Source organism: Motacilla alba, chromosome 3 (assembly GCF_015832195.1).
Source record: "Motacilla alba alba isolate MOTALB_02 chromosome 3, Motacilla_alba_V1.0_pri, whole genome shotgun sequence".
NCBI lineage: Eukaryota > Metazoa > Chordata > Aves > Passeriformes > Motacillidae > Motacilla > Motacilla alba.
The window spans coordinates 59,309,249-59,328,709 of record NC_052018.1 but is presented as its reverse complement, the minus strand read 5'-3'; the positions used below and the strand labels follow the sequence as shown (position 1 = coordinate 59,328,709).

Sequence of the window (19,461 nt, the reverse complement as noted above, 5' to 3'; positions counted from 1 at the left end):
TCATGAATACTGTGAGCTTAACACTGAGCTGTTTTCCTTATGCTATTTGGAGTTTTCCAAGCCTGAGATTTTACCAAGGTGAAATTCCCTGTAAAGGAACATGTGAACTTAGGGAAAAAAAAAAAAAGGGCTTGGTAAAAAAGGAACAATGAGTCCTAAATGTATTTCTTTAAGCCTTGTGCTTAGGTGTTAACATAGGAGCCTATTCAAAATAGATGGAGATTTTAACCACTAGACCACAGTGACTCAAACATTTACCAAGATGTATTGCAAAATGTTTTTATTCCTTTCTCTTCCCTCATTATTATGACTACTGAGCATGAAAAATGCAAATAACCTGGGGGAGTGGAGTAAGGGCAAAAATGATACCTGGGCAGAAAGGATGACTGGAGAGCAGCCTTCAGTGTCCTCACCTGCAAAGTTTGGTACTGGGCCTGGGTTGAATGCTGTGAGGGAGGAAGAGTGAGAAAGAGGAAGCAGCAATTGTGAATGCTTTGCGACCTCAGCAGAAAATACTGATGAGAAATGGAAAACATGCAGCTGAGGTTGTTGCTCTTCCTGCAGAATGTGTCGGCGTTGCTGTGTGACCTCCTTTGTCCCTCAGAGGTGAGAGCTCAGCAGTCAGCTCAGCCCAGAGGGAATGCCTGTAGGGAAAATGAGGGAGAGAATTTGTTTGGGCAAATTCAGTTAACCCAAATGAATTTAGATGATGTGCATATACCTAATAGTAGTATAATTTGAAAAGGCATTATTTGATAAATAAACATGCAAACAGAAAAAAACCCCTGAACAACAAAAACATAGTATGACAGGCTTTTCTTACCAATGTCTCAAAAATTGACCTTCTGCATGTTATGAATTTTTGAAGACTCTGAATTTCAGATGGCTATACCATGGCAGTATTTGAATTTAGGTGCAACTCATGTGACCCTATAGTATCACTGAATTCAATGCACTCCCGATGACTTATATATAAAGTAAAAAAAGTTTATTGATGAATTGCTGCTAGATTGTTGACTTTAATAACATTAGTCAATGGCTGCATTGGCTTTTTATCTATTCATCTTGTAACTAGAATGGGCATCCTTCTTTGGGGTTCTTTACAAGAAAGTAGATGGGCTAGCCTTAGAAATCTTAGAGCACAACCCTAGAACTATTTGAAAAAATAGATTTAAAATATGTGAAAATAATATGGGGTGCTTTTAAAAAACTTTCAAGCACTTTAAGATATTTTCACTTTCAAGAAATAAATTAAGTTTTTTACTTTTTAATCTTTGCTTTTGCTAAATGAGCTTGCAATTGGAATAGAAACAGTTGAGTGAGAATGCAAAAAACGTGCATGTTGTTCATAAGTTTTCCTTTTTAATTCTTTTCTTCTCAAGTAAACTGTTACGTCCAACAACTCTCCTCTTTTCCTGAATAATTTTTTAAATACCAAATAGTTTGATAAAGGCCTTATCCCTTTTTTTGTGTGTGAAGAAATATACTTTAAAAACTTTGGATGACTTGACAGAACAGCTGAAATATATGAATGAAGGAGAAGGATGTTTTTCATGGTAAGAGAAGATGACTTCTAACAGAGCATATTTTTTGAAATTGCATAGTCTTAGTTCATTTTCATATCCCTAACAGTGATATTTTATGGCTGGATTTTAACAGAGAATTTTACACATATGTACAAGTCACAGATTGCCTTAAACCTGTGTTTGTGTTCATACATATCCTGCTTTTTGAAAATATATGTGTCTATCTTCTTCTGGGAAGACATTTTAGTATTTTCTCCACAGGTTTTTGGGCGATTTGCTGGTCAGAAGGAGGTTCGGAACTAACAAAGAATGACAGGCTCACTGCACCACCCAGGCAGGTGGCCTCAGTCCAACCTCCAGCTCCCAGCAGGCTCAGCTAGGAGCTCAAACCAACTCCCTCAGGGCTTTATCCCATCAGGGCTTGAAAACTTGCAAGGACAGAGCCCGCACAACTTCTCTGGGTGACCGGTCCCACTGTCTTCATAGGGAAGGAGGGTTTTTTAAATTCTGTCTGTATATCTCCTGTTTCAACTTCTGCTTCTCGTGTCTCAGCCTTTTGCTGCGTACCACCAGTAATAGCCCATCTCCACAGCCTTGCTGATCATCTTGTAAGGGTGGAGGGCTGCTGTTAGAGGGGCCCTGAAGCTGTCTCCGCTCCAAACTGGAAGTGTCATAGTGCCTCAACTTCGCACAGAACCAATCATCCACTTCCAGCTGTCTTGGTGTCCCCTGCTGATCTGGTTTGCTTGTCACCATCTCTCCTATAGTGGGGTGTGTGCCCCAAACTGGATACAGTGTTTCAATGTGGTTCAAACCAAGCAGAGGGGTGTAATCATTTCCTTCAATCTCCTGCCTGTGCTTCCATCTCTACAGCCCGCGGGCCATCTTGCAAGCCCTCCACATTCCCAGTGCATTTGGAATGCCCAGTTCCTGTCACTGGGTTAGTGACAAAAGTGTCCATGTCAACATTAGCAATGGGAAGCTGTTGCAGGCTCTCTGGCAGGCATTTTAAACATATACAGCCACAACAAGCAGCAGCAGTGCCAACGTGACTAGAACTGATAAGGGCTTTTTTATCAGAGATGAAAGGAAAGCAGTGGCATAAGGTTGTGCAAGAAACGATTTTGAAGCAAAGAGTGGGATTAGGATTCTGGACAGATGCTAAAGTCCTTGTTTAGTATAGTGCTGCAATAAAACCAGTGTGTGATGCTTAACTTTGGTGACTGTTTTCAAGATGTTTAAGCAGTTTTCTGGCCACTTAAAGTGTTTCTCTTTTCTGTCCTTACAAAGGCAGCTGAAATGCTTCCAACCTGTAAAGCAGTTTATCTGGGAAGCTCCAAACACTTTAGAGGAATTAACTACTAAATTTTCCAAAAATTCTTCCAATGCAGGCAATTATTGTGTGCTGCCTTTGAAAGTGTGAAGGTAAAGCTGTGGAAGAAGGGTGTTCAAAGTCAGGTGGTCAGTCAGTGCCAGCATCAGGCCTGGAGCCTCTGAGTACTGATTCCCTGCTCAAAGGCTTTCAGATTCACGTTTTTCTTCAGCACTTTATTTTCAAAATCTCACACAGCGATTTAGCCAGGTGGTAAAGGCAAACACACAGTTGATTTCCTCCCCTTTGATTTTGTCAATAATGCTCCCACAAGGGTGACTTGATCTGGGGTAGAGAGGAGGTGATGTGTATGAGCCCCCACCATTCTCTCAACACTGGAGCATTCAAAGACTGGTTAATGCTCTCTGTTTCGAACTCACATCATTAACTGAAACAAGTTAAAATAGAAAAGAAAGCTCACAGAGGAAACTGGAACATCTTTACTGCTTAGAAGCAAAACTTTATGGTTGTGCAAGTCAGTAGCTTGCAATCGTAAGTGTTAAGTGCTGATAACACCTGGCTTGCCTGTAACAGGTGCGTTTGGCAAATATGAATCATATTGGTTGACAGAGTCTCATCTCATCCCACTTGTGGTCTCTACAGCCTGTGACAGGGGTCATGCAAGCAATAGGTTTGTTGGTAAGTGATAAGTTTCAGCTGATTTCCCTGATTTCCCATACCTTCTGAAACATTCATCGGTTACTTGGTTGTCTGAGTAGGCAAAGGAAAGTTCAGATGATACCTTGCTTTCCTGTCTGGTAAGAAACAAACACGGAACATTTTGAATAAAAAAATGCAGTGTCTAATGGGATTTTATTGCAAATAAACTGCAAATAGGGGAACTTCCCCCCCCCCCCCCCCCCCCTTTTCTGTGACAACAGTTGTTCAGCTCAAGGAAAAAATACAGATGCTGTGCCTTGAATTTTTAACCCCACAAATATGTTTCAACTGTGCAATTCCCAACTCCAATGAAATCTGCTAGGAGCACAGTGGAAAAGTAGTTTGACCTGCCTGCTTTCACCAAGGGTCACTTATTTCTGTGAGCTGCCCTCATGTTCATATGTGCCCTGGTACCTATGATTCTGATTTTTCTGCTTAGAACAATCCTTTATTTCCTCACAGACAGCTTGCCAGAGAAACAGGAATTGGAAATTCCTAAACATTTTTTTTGTTCCCCTCTGCAAGTTTTCCTGTATCCTTGTAACCATGTTTGCAGGAAGTCACTTCAGAAATCCTTTTTCTGCTCCAGCCTTCCATAACTACTTGTGTGGAAACCTAGTGATTTCTACAGCCTGTATTTGCACAACTATGTAGATAATTTCTTTTAACTCTGCATCATTTACCCTACTGCAATTTTTATTCCTGTGTTGTAACCTCAAAAGTTAGTGACAGTCTCTTTGTCACTGCTGTGGCTATAAGAAGCTAGTAAAACAAAGAGAATAACGTTTTTATGCTGTGAAATTTGCCATGAATATTTTGACCTAATATTCCTGGAAACTACTTCGTTTACTGCTTTCTACACATATTGAAGCACAATTTGCCCTGTTTCACAGAGTAATATTTTCAATCCTGTACCAAAGGTCCAAACACTGTGCTTGAATCCTCTTCCTTCTCTCCATTTTATCACCTTGCATAGTTTGTTCCTTCCCTTTTTGTTCTACATGACTGAGAAAGAGATGTGTTTTCCCTATATAAATCATAATCTAAACTATTTATGTTGAATTCCTTATCAGTCAAGCCACACTGCAACTCATTGTTTGTATTAAAATCCATCTTCCTACAAGAGCTTTTTTCCCCCTGGCAATTCTTGACCATTCTTTTCACTCTTTTTTCTTTAGCCTTACAGGTTCTTTCTATTGTGTGTCGGTGATGGCTATGTTATGTAATATTCCACACGAAACTGCCATTGATCCAAACAAAAGCATTCCTAAATCTGTTCTATTATTCACCGTTCCTTCCTCAGGTGTCAAACTATTTTGTTCTGCGTCTGACCACAGCTAACATTAAGCATAAACTGCCCTTGAACATGTTGTACACCTCCTCTTTTTTAGTTCATTTGCAGCAACAGAGCTATTAAGTAAATCGGTTGAGTACTTTCCACTTCAAATGTTATTAATGGAAGTTAGCTACAAAGATGCATCTGCTTACTCTTGTCTTACCTTATGTCTTGAAATGATACATTGGAGAGAAGACTTTACAGACATTGCCTTAGCTATGGGTTAGAAAAGTGGAAAATTACTCTCTTGGTAAAGAGGGAAAAAAGAAAAGGGAAAGCAACATAAAATAAGTTCAGTAGTATATTTTGAAGAATATATGAGTGCTTTTCAATACTGGTGCAAAGTAACATATGAATACAAATGAAATGTGATGCACTGGGTTAACATGGTCCACAGTTGAAAACTAAATTGAAAATGGAAAAGTTAAAAACAAACAAACAAAAAGTGTGCAGCCACAATGGAAACCTTCCTTAGATTCAAGGGTGATGTCTCTCTCAGCTGGAAGTGGTGGAGGATGTGGCAGATCTCTCCTGCCTACACTGGCACAAGTTCTGAAATGGATGGACTATGAATGTGTTGTGCTGGCAAGTCCTCCTTCCACAGAAGATTCATCTTTGTATCTCCTTCTGGATGTGCTGATGCGTGTTGCTCTATGTGAAGAAAGCTTTCAAGTAACTCCCTGTAGACTGACATGAGTCATCTGTTTTTTATGTTCCTACACTTCTGCCAAGACTACTAGAAAGCCCTATAATTATAACTGGCGTTCGTGGCACCAGCAAGACCAAATTAATTTTTTTTTTGGATGTCCTACAGGTGGCACTATAATTTCAGTGTCATGAATAGTAAAGCATGGAGATCTCTGTGTATCTCCTTAACCTGACTCTGGGCCCTGGAATTTTGCTGTGACAGGGAAAGAGATCTGAGAAAATGCAGGAGAATCCCTAAGCAGCAGTATCCCTCCATCCTGCTTTGAGGAAACTGGTCTGTAATATTCCAGTGAGTTAAAAAGGAAAAAATAATTTCAAAGTATGTGATGGCCTGCCTTATTTTTAGCAATGCCTATCTCTTTGAAGAAGGATGAAATTTAACAGAATGCATGCTCAGTCTTTGTAGACTAATGTGTATGTGAAACAAGAGCTGTGTAGATAGAGCAATGAAAAGTTACTTGGATATTTGTGCTGGATGTTTTTATTCATTCTTGAAGTCCACATAAATTTGGCTAAAACTGTTGAATACATAAGACAGAAAAGTACCCAAAATACAAGGTCCTGAATTTTCATTTCCTTTTTTCCACAACCTAGTGAATATGTAACTTACAGAGGCATCTGTCTCATATTTTTAACAGGGCAATTAATTTTGGCTTACCATTCTGTCAGTTAGTTGAAAAGGAAATGTGGTAACTAAAGATGGTTGATCCGAAACTATTAGATCCATGTGCTTGTCTGCAGATCTTGCTGTCATCCCTGCTTGGATGAGGTTTTCTGGAACACACCTTGCAGATTACCCAAAAAAACCAAACCGACAGCACTTCATGTCCCATCTTTCCTTTTGTCCCAAGGGCTCCCTGGCCTTGGTGTGGCTGGGTTCAGGTTCTACCACACCTTGGGGTTCAAGAGTGAACGCTGGGGCCCCCACGAGCTGGGACTGGAGAGGTGCTCTGAGGAGTGTGTTAGCAAGAGAGGCTGTGCTGAGGCTTTCAGAGTGCCATTTGTCATGGGGACTGTTGCATAATTTATTCTGTTCTCCCACAAGACTCTGCTCAGGAATGTATGAGAGTACATTTTTTAAACCAATTTCCATTTGGGAAACAAACAAAAATATATTAAAAATTAGCTATCTGGGAATATTTCTAATATATTATTTGCATCTCCTATCCCATTTCCACGTCTGGGTTCTAGCATTAACACTTCTGGCAGGCAAGGCTTTTAGCACTTGCTTTGATGTCTGACTTGTGGTTTGTGTAGTCATGGCTTGTAAAAGAGACATGAGTTTCCTCTTGGGCAATTTCAGCATTGCAGCTGATTTCTGTAAGAGTTTCCTCTCTGCTTTGCAAGGTGTATGGAGCTGACAGGACAAGCGTGGCTATTTGTCAGAATTCCTTGCTGGTAAGGTTGTGGCTAATTTTTTTTTGCTTAAGTGACAAATGTTAGTTATTTCTGTCTAGTCACATCTATTTTCTTTTTCTTTTTTAAAGACAGTATAGTTTTAGCTGTTAAGAAACAATGTTCACTTGGTACGATAGAGGAAGTTCACAGGAGCAAGTAGCTGCTTGTTTTTAAAGGCCAATGTAAAAGATCTCATGTTCTCCCATTCTCCTCTCTACTTTGGTTAAAAATGCAAATGGATCACTAAAAATAATGAAATAATTAGAAAAAATATTTGTTGAATGAGGACAAGGGACAACATGTATATGAATTACTCTCTTCTGGACAACTTTAATTCAGTTAAGTTTTAAGATCCATCAAGGGACACGGTGACAATCTATTCATGGCTGTTCATGTAAATTTGATATTTGTGAAGACAAATGTGTAATATGGAAATTGAAGCAATTCCCTTATTGATTTTGGGTTCCCTAGATAAAAATGTGCAAATATAGTGTTGTGTGAAGAGAATTTAGGGTGCAATATGGGAGTAGATTTTATTGTGCTGTGGTGACAGCACTGAGCCGAATTATTTCTGCTTTCAATATGAAAAAACTTTTAGTGTCCATTAGTTTTAATATCTTCTCATACACATTAAATTAAATGAGTAAAGACATGGCTAAAGCACTGTGTGAATGGGCTTACCCATACAAAAGGACAGCTGGAATTAGAATCTCCTGTCCTTTGTGCTGAAACAGAAAACCCAAACCCCCGTCTTTATCTCTGGATTCGAGTTTTCCTCGATAAAATGTGCCTCTGGAGAAAGTGGAGATGAGCATCCAGTTTAATTATTCACTTACCTACTTTCTTTCAACAAGTTCTTTTGAAGTCTAGGGCTCAGTAGTAATCATTTGGTTTCTTGGATGGTTTATTATCCCCATGCAGGAACTGCAGTTCAGTTTGACAGGATTTTCCCATCTGCCAGTTATGCCAATATTCAATGGTTTGTGACAATTCAAAAAGGAGAGAGAAATTGTTTTGTGACTTCTTGTGGAGTGGCCTTTCTGTACCCTCCCCTGTGGTGGAACTTTCTAGATGCAAGAACTACGTCTGTGGAAAGGAGATTCCCACAGTGCCCCTCTCTTGGTGTTGACTCTGGTGGCAGAGCTGCACACAATGTGACCAGGTGTAAGTCCTGTGGCACGTGGAGGCTGTGTCCCTCAGGTCAGGCATGCTGAAGCTGTCTGCTTTCAAATGCTGCATCACCTTCACTTTGCCCAACATGCTGCCTCCCTGCTGTCCTTTTTCCATCACAGAGTGGTGGAAGGCTCTGTTTCACCTTATAAATGGCAAGAGCTATTAATGCCCGGCTGCTAGTGTTCATGTGAACTTTGGGTTCTAGCTGTTTGCTACTTGTCTCCATGCATACTGGGAGACCTGGTTTCTAGCAGGGCTGTCTAGTTGCCAGAACATAACATTTGCTTCTCCCCTCTGTGAGTGTGTATTTCCTTGTAGGTGCAGAGCTGGGTGCTGCCTGCTCAGCATGGCAGGCTCTCCACCAGCCCTGTGCAGTCCTTGCAAGGTCGTGGAGGAAAGCATCAAGCCAATACAGGCTGAAGGGCTTCCTCATTTTTTAAGATTCTCTGTTTTGTCCTTGTTGATTTCAGATGTTTCCCCTTGTCCCACAAGTCCATCCCTTGCACACTCCCCCACGATCTCTCTAAGGTAATACTGACTTGGTTGTGGGTTAGTGGGACAAGGTCTGCTCTGGATAAAGACACAGCTGCAGGGCACTGTACAGACAAGAGTATTGTGCACTCGCTTGATTAAATGGCATGGATTTGCAGCCCACTGCTCACTAGCTCATCATGGGGGGATCCTAGGAGATTCTCAGTCCCTGTTGGATCCTGTGGTAAGACCAGTAACCAAGGAAAGGGCTGTTGCTGTGTGACATGCTGATTAGTTTCACTGTTTTGTGCACAGAACTCTCCTCAAGGAGTCACTCAACCCCCTGTTAACTCATGAGGGCTGTTTACAGACCAGTGTAGCTGGTACTGGTTTCATGTCTGGAGAATGTCCTTCCTGATGCGTCACTTAATGCTGATAAAATCATACTGAGTGTTGCACCATCACTAGACAGGGAGATGGGCACAGAGGTAATGTTGCATGTGAAACTATACCTATTACCCCTTTCTGCATCTCAGTTCTTTCTTGCCTGAAGGAGAGCCACGTTTTTTTCCTCCTAAGAATTTCTCTGGAAAGCAGTATATGCAGTTACAGACACAGCTCATCAAAGTGTGTGCACTGCGTTTATGCCTTAGCGACATGCCTTCCTAAAAATATTTCCCTTTTGCAGCCTCCTCTACTCTTTAATTGCTCACTTCTCTTTCCTATCATCAAGTTACAGTCTGGCTGTCCTCCAGTGTCTGTTTCTTTTGCTTTTGCTATGGGGCATCTCTGGCATAAATTTTGTGAATAGGCTGTGTCTGTCCTCCTCCAGCTCTATCCCCTGCCTCTGGCGTAGCTGAGTCATGCTTTCCCTGTGCTTATGCTTTCAGTTGTCCCCATATTTTTCTGTCCTTTCTCTCCAAACAGCCCTTGTGGGTTGCTTCTAGGGGGGAAGAAAAAAAAATCAACATAATGACATGGCCTTGACTCACCTTCTACTTCTTTAACTGCTTCTTCTGAAGCAGATATGGCTTCCTCATCAGGGCAGAGCTCATCTTCCTTTGACTTCTCTACCTTGCTTTTCTCCAAAACCTCCTCTAGTCTTTCTCTCTTTCTCAGCTAGCATGTTCTTATTTCTTCTATTGAATACAATCAATGAACAAAATCCTGTCCACTCTGCCTTCATTTTATCCTGGCAATTACCTTCAATTTTATCTGAAAATCTCTTCTTAAAACCTTCCACCTGTGATTCTATCTGCCAATGGTTCTACATCTGTTTTCTGAAAATACGTGCAAAATGTCTTTCAGAAGGTCCTGATATACCTCAATATGCTATTTATGGTCTAATCTCTACTGTACTCTGATCCATTCCTCTGCACATTTTGCCCAAGTGATTTCATTCACAAGTGTCCTCCTCTAATTCTAAACACAGAGTTGTTTTTTTTTGTCTGTTTAGATTTTGATTTGATTTGTTTTGTTTGATTTTTTATTCTTTTTTTGACCAAATGTAGTGTTCGGCCTGTCTCTCTGGTATGTCATGGCTCAGCCTCTAGTTGAATCCAGCCAGCATGATCAACTCCTACCTTTCCTAAGTCATACTTGCTCATTGCTGGCAATGATATCATACTGATGATGCTGTCATAGTCTGAGGACTTCTTTAGTGCTTTGTTCTCATTTCTAAGCTATTGTTTAAATTTCACATAAACTTTTAAATGCTTTCGCTCCTCATACACAGAAATATATTCTTATCCAAGTGTCATTATCTAATGTCATTTTTACTGAAATCTGCTATTATCTGGCCTTGGCAAAAGTAGTTTCATCACCTCATATCAGTTCAGAAACTCACTGCAAGGATAGTTTTCCTACTCTGGTTCATCAATGAATCTCCTATCTTATTTATTGATATTTCTGAGCAGCATTAAACATACTGAGCCTGAACTCTCATTTTGGATCCTTCACTCCCTGGGATCTCTCTCTTAGTTTTACAAGCATTTAAATGTATACCATCTCATTATTTTTCAAAGCCCTTGCTCTGGTGCTAACACAAACCTTCAACATTGCCTGTCCTTGGGCTTACTGAGACCCAAAATATGATCCTGGTGGTCGTTGTCCCGCTGTTATCTTGGAGTCTGTCTGATTCCTGCCTACATCCTCCTGCTGTATCTTGGCTTGAACCTGCCAAGGTTTTTCTTCCCTGTTCCTACAGTGCACACAGTCCATTGTAATGGAAGCAAGCATACTGCAATCCCTGTTGCTAACACTTCAGAGAAGTTTCTTCAAACTATATTTTGTATGGTGATGCTGTGAATCACTTGACATATTTCTCTGCTTTTTTACATTGTGTAGCTGTTTCATTATCCTTGTTCCTTCTTGCAAGGTCTCAAGAGAGCTCATGCTCTTATTCAGTGGTACATCCAAGTCTACCAGGTTCTTCTGGGAGCAGCTTCTGGGTACAAGCACCACCAAAATACTGTACCAGCTGAGTCATATTAATTGTGCTTATTTTCTCTTAATCTAAAGCAAAGACAACTGCTAGGCAATTCAGTTTGCCTTAAAGCTCCTTCGTAGTTAATGTGTCTCAGCTAATACACAGTAATTTGCTTATTGTCTGAGTTTTCTGCAGCTCCCTCTAATAGAGTCTTTAAATGACTTGTGTGGATCGTACAAAGTGCAAGGAGAAAGAAGATGACGCCAAATTGCCAATTTTTCTCAGAAAGCAACAGTGTGAAGATGTTTGTATTTAGTAAGATGCAGCATTTCCCAAATTGGTTGTTTAACATCTCTACAGATATGGGCAAAATAGGGAATTTTAGGAGGGAAGGGAAGAGAGCTGAAATGGAGAACCAGAAATTATCACTATTTTTTTTATTTTTTTACTAGGAATTAAGTTCACTGTATTTTTTTTTCCAGTTGCGGTTTTTGTATTGTATCTCTGCCTGGGGTCTTGAGGGTTTTGCCCAGGTGCTACCAGCACACTTGAAGCAATGTTGAGATGAAGATTGAATCTGTATTCTAAATTGCCACGTAGTACACACCATTGCAGGGGTAAGCAAGACCCTCCAGCAGTTCTCTGTGTTCTGGATGTGCTGTCTGTATCTGGCATATACTTCACTTCCAAATGAAGAACAAATGAAATGCAAAGATGCATTGTGAAGATAAAATCCTAGAATCACAGTGAATCAGAGCAATTTAACTGTGGTCTTGGGTTCCTAACCCACAGAAAGACTTGGTCTTGTACTGATTAATTGCTGAGTCCTTAGGGCTTTTTCCAGTTCCTCCACTTCAGTGATTTCTGATCAGATAGGCTTCCAGGTGGTGGTAGTCTTCTGGCCTGTTTTTCTCCTGATGGAAACCTTGGTACAGCTTCAGAAACAGCTGCTCAGCGTGTGGAGATATGTTGCCCCTAATTTTGGGTCAAAATATAACTTTATACTATGTCAGATGATATTATATTTGGGTTCTACAATGCTACCTGTGGATGTGCAAGGACAGTGGGTGCTGAGCTGGAGTTCACAGCTTTCCTCTGCTGCTGCTTCCTCTTCTTTTGCTTTTAAGGACATGACAAAGTAGGAACATATTTGTTGCACATGCAACACATTATGAAATGTGCTTGGAAACTTGACTGACATCCAGTTTCAACAGCTGTTTAGCCTTCTGACCTGACTCTGTGGAGTTTCAGCCTTGGCTACCTTGAGTTCAACATTTTCACCATTCTTTCATCCTATCCCTGTGGCCAGGTCTTCTTTTCCTGCTGAGAACTGGGGCTAAAATTCTGGAGTGGCAAACATTAGGGAAAAAACCAACACAAGCGTATTGAAAGTGAGTCCTCTGAAGTGGTCTGGAATAGCTTACATTTTTTTAATCCTCATTAATCTCAATAAATCACAGACTGTTGGTCAAAAGTATGTCCAGTTTATGAGAAGTAGGTTTCTTGTGCCAACCTTCTTATGAATTTGGATGAATTTTATGTTACTACATAATTGTCCATGAATTATAAAATTGAAATTTAAGGACAGTAATATAATTTGAAAAACAAGTATTTTCAATCAGAACCTACTGAACTTTAGAAATCATATTGTTATTGGTATAAATTAGAGCTCTGCTGCAATGGGAAATACCAAATATGGGGTTGCTTTTCTTCAAGTGTTTACCTCTCATTCATTACTTTTACTACCATGGGGGTTCTGTTTCCAATGAGAGGAGAAACTGAAGTAAGAAATTAAAATATTTTATTTAAAGAGGATCATAGAAAAAAGAGTAAATATTGAGGCTGCAATTACTGTGAGATGTACAAATAGGTGATAATACTAATTTTATATTGTCTTGATTATTATTTTTTATGACTGAGATGTCAAGAATTTATTTTGACTATTTTCTTTCCCTCTATAAAGTTTCAAAATACGTGTATAATAAGAATCATGAAAAAATGGAGGTGCTCTATATTGAAATACACTCTTTTAAATATAAAAGAATGTAAAGAGCTGGGAACATTTTAGGAAAAAACCAGAGAAGACAGGAAGTATCTCCTTGGAAGAAAAATATGACGCACAGATTAACTTTGTGTAGACTGTTGTGAGAGCAACCACAGGATGGTGGAACATAAGTACAAAAGTTTGGTGAAATACAGATTATGACATAAAAGAAAATCCAGACATTCTGGTAAAACTTTGAAATTCTTTCTGTGAAAAAAGATGTTCCGTTTTTAGTTCCATGTGAGTAATTTTAACTCATGGGTTTCTCCTTTAGAAAAAGGCTCGCTGTTTTCATTTCAGATTTTGCTACAGTGAGGGCAACACTACAGGAAAAGAGTACAGAAAAGTGTTCATTTCTGTAAGATTCAACAAGCAAGTGTCTGATGTAGTCAGATATGCATTTGCAGGAGCAGCAAGTAGTTATCTCTAATGATTTATTTCTTTGTGCAGATGTTCTGGCAAAAGCTATGGTGTTTAAGAAACAAGAATCAGTAAATTCTGAATGCCTACAGGCTCTGGAGGCTGAAGAAAAGTACTGCAGTGATTATTTGCATGCAGCCATCATTTGCAACCAGTCATAGGGATTTTTTTTTAAAGTTTCATTGCTGCTCTCAGGGCCAACCAGCTTGTTATGTTACCCACCTTAGACAAGACTCCCTTTTCACACTGGTGAGGGTCTGTATTCTAGAGGATGTTACTGTGCTCTTTTTGTGTGGTGAAGAGGCTTTTTTCTCTTGCTTATGGCAAATGTAAGTCAAAGTAAATATGGCTAGTAGAAACTGAAGATGAGAATTAATCTGTTTTAAAAAAACATACATCTACTGCTGAAACAGTCTAGAAGCAGGCAAGTGACTTGATAATCAGACTGGATTTCAGGGAAAAAGTGTTTCTATGAGTACCTTCTTATCATATCTTTGAGCTTTCATCCTAGAGATGATTTTTTCTACCTCTCAGTGGTCCATATCTGGTCTAACTCAGACATACTGAGAACAGCATTTTGCTCCCAGTTGCCTGCCCAGCTCATTGGCCTGCCTGTTCTAGACCTTGGAGAAATCCTATGCTATATATTAGCACGTGGATGTTGAATGGAGGAATGGGTTCTGGCTAAATTTCTCTGGAGAAGCTGTGATGTCAGCAGTCCAGTTTTCTCCATTCTCTTATTCCTAGGGAAATGCCTTTCAGCCACAGGAAGAAGGAGCCACTTGCAAATCTCTATGGCTCAGCAGATGACATTGTGAGCAGAAGCAGTTCCACCCTCCTTTGGTGAAACTTGCCAGGGCAGTTCATCCTTGCTCTGCCTCTCCCCACAGGGATTGCCTTATTGCAGAGGTGATGTTTGAGTGCAGCACATGTATTTGCTGTGCTCTGATGTGTGAGAGGAAGATAAACTCTTCATTGCTCCTGATCTCTTAATGAAGAACCAGACAGGATTCTTTATGAACTTTATGAATGTGGAGTAGAATTCTTTGGTGGAAGAAGCAACAAGTCCCCCAGATATTTCTTACCTATTTCATCTTCATAATCATCAACATAATGATTTTGCTTTGATTTTAAAAATCTGTTCTCTTGAGATTTCCCTGGAAGTGTGACTGCTGGCCTTTTGTATAGTGCTGTTGATACAATGAATATTTCCTTGGCAGAAGAAAATACTTACCTCTATTCTTCAGCGAGTGCAGAGAGTAACAATTTTTTCTGTCCTCTTGTTCTCAAATGCAGGAGTTGAAAGCATGCTCCTACAACTTTTACCTTCCATTGGATGTATAAACCTCCTGTAATGCCATGACAGCAAAGGTTATTCAGAACTGCCTTCCAGTGAGGATGTCTCAGGTTCTTGTCACTGCAATAATCCAAATTTGCAAGTAGAGCAGCAGTTCCGTACCTCTGTGCTAGGGTGAACCATGCCCTCGTTCTCTCTTTATGTACTGGACCTTGCAGTGTTCCCTCAAAACTGTCTTTGCTGAACAGCTGATCAGAAAAAATAGAGGAGGGCATGATGGTTCCTCTCTCCTCATCTGTATCTTTTCACAAGGGACTTGCTTTGAGAGAAACCCCTTAAATTGTTGTCTCAGGAGGGTCTATAGGCTTTTTACTTTTTTCCCCTTCCTCCCTTCTGTGTTTCATCGTCTGCATTAGACTTCTAGTCCAGAAGATGAAACACAGAAGGGAGGAAGGGGAAAAGAAAGCCTTCTGCATCTTTGGAGGAAAGCAGAGCATCAGGGAGGTGCTTCTTTATCCCTGGAGTGTTTCCTTACCCTTTCAGTGCACTAACTCCTCATCCAGTTTTGCAAAGAACTTAACTCTGCCCGCTTTCATTGCCTGCCACAGCAAAAACAAAAAGCCAGCTAGGAAGCGGTAGAAATTGAAGCATTGCACTCAGTGCTTCTGCAAACTCTTCCTTGGCTTTCAAGCATAGCAGCACTAGTTCAACAGTACAAGGAATGTGGGGCAAACACACTTCATTAAACATGCCATTTTGTTTTCTCATTTTAGTCTGTAAGGCCATAGAGGTAGCTGGAGTGCATCTTCCTTTTGCTGAACTTCCTCTTTCTTTCCCGCCCCTCTTCTCCTGAAGGCAGAGAGCACTGGCTCCTGCAACTGCTTGCTCAGAGCTGTCAGCACATATAACCTGCTGCCCTTGGGCTTCCCAGCTGGGCTGACAGGACCTGGCCATGATCCAAGCAGGGCGATGGCTCCAGACCCTTTCTGTCTCCAACACGGGAGCAGTGAACTTTGTTCCAGTTTTTCCTGGCCTTCTCCCAAATAGAGTCAGAAGTCATCTTTCTGAATTGCTTTCACATGAGGGGATGGAGTAATTCCAAATGCATTTGAAAACAATGTTGTAACCAATGGTATTATAAAATATAATTATATTAGATACAAAAAGATGCAGTTTCTTGCTGCTATGTGAAAACAGCCCTTTGGTCTTTTCAAAATGTAATGCTTATTCAAAAAGTTAAAGCTATCCATTGGCCAAAGCTGAATGTATACTCTAAAAATTATGTCTTCTGACTATATTTTCATGGACTTGCTCTTTCTGATGCCAATAGTGAATCTGTAGTTTCATCTGCAATTAGAAACACAAGGTCATGGGGATGAAAAGTAGATGGGGCAACCTTATCAAAGATGGGAATGGGTCCATGAACTTTTGTGAAAATTACCTTAGTGTCTATTTGTCATTGCCCTGAGGCTTAGTACCACCTTAATATCCATCTTCTCTGGTGAGCCTGTATGTGAGAGAAAATCTGCAGGCCAAGAAACTCCTTGTACAAGTCAGACAGTCAATTTAGATAGCTGATTAACCAGTTAAGTACCTGACTAGGGCTGACTAATTAGTGGTTAATGGTAAGGTTCTGTCAGATTAAATTGATCTCTAGTAAGCCTAAGGACAATTAAGAGCTTGCAATCACTGTGATAATTTTCCCCCTGCATTGTTGCAAGAACCCCAGTCAGAGGTAAGGTGATAATTAGGACTATTATGTAAGGCTGTCTCCTTGCCACAGGACAGTGCTTCAAGCGCTGCTGTAAATTGGGGCAATGTTATTCCTAATGTCTGGTGAAATATGTGATTAAGTAATCATTGATTTTTGGGGGGGGAACTTTGTAGCACTCTCACTAGTTTCATATCCCCTGTCAATTCATTGCCCATTGAAGCACAGATTGTTGCAGGCAGCCAGACAAAGAGAAAACAAGCACAGGGGTTAAAGCTGGTGACCAGTGTGAGAAATGTAAACAGAAGGCTCAGAGCTTATTTTCCAGGTTGTCCACAGCCTTGGCTTGGTGCTTGGTAAACCAGAAATTTTCTTTTGGAGTAGTCTGTGTCAATGCCATCTGAACAGGAGCTTAGCTATGCACATTTTGGGTGCTTCTGTGACACAAATAGTCTGAGTCATGTTGCATATATCAAATGTTTTGCTCAGAAGCAGGAAGGCATATGTCCACTCTGAATGTCATCTGAGAGATGCCTGGAAGGCATGTCTGGCAGGCCTATGCCCTCATCATTGCAGATTGACATACTCACTGTAGCTTGTAATTGGCAAGATACAGCATAAGGCCTTGTGGATTTTGATTTTCCCAAGAGGAATATTGCTAATGAATTAAGATTGATTTTTGCAATTAAGTCATTGGAGCCTCAGTGTTCTCTTTTTTTTCCTTTTTCCCACCCTTTCAAATTAAATTTGATCTTTATAGATATTTCTATATATTTTAGGAGAGATGATGAGTCAAATTGACTACCTCTATTATTGCAAGATATTTCTGATAAGACACCTGTCACATTTCCATGTTTGTTGCATCAGCTTATTGCTCACATACCTACTTGCTTATTACTCTTCTTGAAAAAGCTAGGATAAAGTGAGACTAATAAAACTATGCACACTGATACTTAATGTTCAGTTGTTAAATCAAAATTTAAAAAGCCCTCAAGAACTTGACTTGGAAATCTTTTAACTGAAACCACATTTGACATTGTATTCAATTCAGACTGAAATAAAATCAAGTGGTTGAGATAACTCCTACAAAAGCCAAAGAAATATAGATATGGTTTACAAACTGATAATATAGATCCATCCCCTTTGCTTTTATTGAGTACATCCATTGCAGTTTAGCCTCCAGAAAATGAGAGATTCAAGTTTGTTTTGCTGTTTCTGAAGCCATCTGAAGTGGGAAAGGGTTTACTATGTTTTATTTTCTCTCTTTGATTTATTCCACATTTTAATTTTAGCAAATTGAGCATCCATTACAGCAGACTGCAATCTTCCATGTGGGTACCTTAATCCATAGGTTGGAGGGTTTTCCTCTCCTTCTCTTCCTAGAATTTATCTTGTTGCAAGTGGAGAGTTTTGGGAAGAGGGCTAGAATCCCACACACACCTTTTGGGGTAACATCCCTCTTCAAATTCCATTCCATTCAGGACAAGGATACACACAGGTCTTCAGGCTGCAAAGCAGCACTGTGAGTGCTGTGCAATGGGCTGAGTCTTCTCCTGCTGTAGCCACTCCTGAGCTCAGGTGTAGCTTTTGTGGCCTGGGAAGTCTTTCTGTTGGCCAAGCTGCCAGCCCTGAGCACACCCCTGTGACCACTACCAGCTCACTGAGGGAAAAGTGAGGGCACTGCCCATCACGAGATCCCAGCTGCAGCTTGTGTGAGGGGTTTATCAAGGGGCAGGGGGCTGTGGTTCCCAGAGACAGCCCCTGCAGAGTCATGCTGGGCCATCCAGTAAGGTGGATCGGCTGTATTTGAGTGGCCACATTTATCCAGCTCCTTCTCCTATTTCACCTGACTGTTTAGAAAGGATAGTTTTCCCACAGTAAACCTGCACAAAATTGAAAAGAATCCCTTCTTTTGCTCTAGTGCAGAGATAAGCAGGTTATGCCCTTCTGAAATGTTAGTTTTGAAACAGTTGAGTACACTTGAGTGGATATAAAAATCCTTATGCCTTTTCACAGAGGAACTAATCTCACTCAGGTTGGATTTTCTTAGGAGAAACAAACTCAGGTTAAATGTCTAAGAGTTATTTCTGCAATGACTGTGTGATTTTTTAAAGTATCTTTCATTACACAGGGAACAATAAATTATATTCTTTAACTAGAATGGTACAGAAGTCAATGCTGCTTTTGAACACTGGGTGCTGGCTCAAAACTGCTTGTCCAGTTTCTGGAAACTTGACAAATGTTTGAGTTAATGTCACGGAGAAGGGTTAGGTGAAATGCATTTCAAGTTCTTTGGCACAAAGCACACAGGAGGAAACACTGCCTTGCCGGTTAACTAATGCTTCTCCCCTTGCTCCTGGTACTGTGTGATTCAAAGCTGTGCAGTTCCTCCCCAAACCCAAGGCACACATGAAATTAAGAAATGACAGGAAAAAGGCCTCATCACAATAATTACTGTGATATGGTCTGTTATTCCCTTTCTTTCTTGCTCTGTATTTGAGGCTCAATGTTATTTTACTTGTATAACTCAAGGTGTTTCCTCTGCTTGTTTGTACTAGCTATGATTTCTAAACATCCTTGAAATTATTGGCCATAACATCTTTCCTCATCATGATATTACTTTAACTTGAGCTACTTATAGAAAGTGCTTCTTTCTACTTTTGAACAGAAATGGCTAGCAGCCAGAAAAATATGTATCTGTTTGCCTTTCTATTTTTGGTTTGAAATTGCTGGAAGCCAGTAGGTGGGTTTTTATTTTCTTTTTTAAGATTTTATTTTCAAACTAAGACAAATATTATGTATGAGGAGTGGCACACATCTTAGATAACTGGTTCTAGTAACAGGAAAATGTTCTTGTTAGAAATTCTTCTGAAGTGTGGCTCTATTTCTGGAAATCCTTTATTGCTTGCTTCAGTAG

At 40.2% G+C, this 19,461-nt stretch overlaps 1 protein-coding gene across 7 annotated transcripts in view; it reads left to right on the top strand.

Annotated features, from left to right (window-relative positions):
- The window catches only part of IPCEF1 (interaction protein for cytohesin exchange factors 1), an 87,545-nt gene that overhangs the window by 23,401 nt on the left and 44,683 nt on the right, over positions 1–19,461 (top strand). Inside the window, exon 1 of one of the 7 annotated variants that reach the window (XM_038130487.1) lies at positions 6,947–7,000. The exons of the other annotated variants lie outside the window; for them this stretch is intronic. The gene's annotated coding sequence lies outside the window, so the exon portion shown is untranslated. Of the gene's footprint in view, positions 1–6,946; positions 7,001–19,461 lie in introns of those variants that run through there. 7 annotated transcript variants of the gene reach the window in all.